This window comes from Streptopelia decaocto, assembly GCF_964273445.1.
Source record: "Streptopelia decaocto genome assembly, chromosome: 5".
Lineage (NCBI taxonomy): Eukaryota > Metazoa > Chordata > Aves > Columbiformes > Columbidae > Streptopelia > Streptopelia decaocto.
Genome location: NC_138659.1, coordinates 5,510,905 through 5,511,790, shown reverse-complemented (window position 1 = coordinate 5,511,790; position 886 = coordinate 5,510,905).

Genomic DNA, 886 nt, shown 5'->3' with positions numbered 1-886 from the left:
CCGCCCCTCACGGCTCCGGCCGCGCATGCGCAGGTACGGCGGCCGCGGAGGGACACGGCGGGCCGGGCCGCGCTTCGGCCCAGAGCGGGAAAAGTCACCCCTCCCCAACACAGTACCGGCCGGGGCCCTGCACCAAAGCGCTCAGTCACAATTAGTGTGAACAATTATTTTTAAAAGGGCTGCTCTGTCCCGCCAGTGGTGGCCACGCAGCACCGCGGGATGGGGTCACCCTCTTCCCTGTCACAAAAAGCTCCTAAATCTCTGACAAATTCAAGAAGGGGAAAAGGAAGCCTTTATTCTATAGGAACTGAGTCTCTTTAGCTTGGAGGAGTCTGAGGGGTGACCTCATTAATGTTTATAAATATGCAAAGGGTGAGTGTCAGGAGGATGGAGCCAGGCTCTTCTCAGTGACAACCAATGATAGAACAAGGGGCAATGGGTACAAACTGGAACACAAAAGGTTCCACTTAAATTTGAGAAGAAACTTGTTCCCAGTGAGGGTGTCAGAGCCTGGCCCAGGCTGCCCAGGGGGGTTGTGGAGTCTCCTTCTCTGCAGACATTCCAACCCGCCTGGACACCTTCCTGTGTAACCTCATCTGGGTGTTCCTGCTCCATGGGGGGATTGCACTGGATGAGCTTTCCAGGTCCTTTCCAATCCCTAACATGCTATGATTCTACGATGCTATGATTTCTTGTTCGGTGGTTACACAGCCAAAGGAAGTTTGAATTTTCCACGCTGTTGTGTTACAGAAAGTTCGCCACGTGCCCCTCTGCAGTTTCCCCCATCTCTCTCCTTACAAGCACCCCAAACCATCATTTTTACAGGCAGGAGGTCCAGGAACAGCAGCACAGGACCCCACATTTGTCACACACACATACTGTGAGT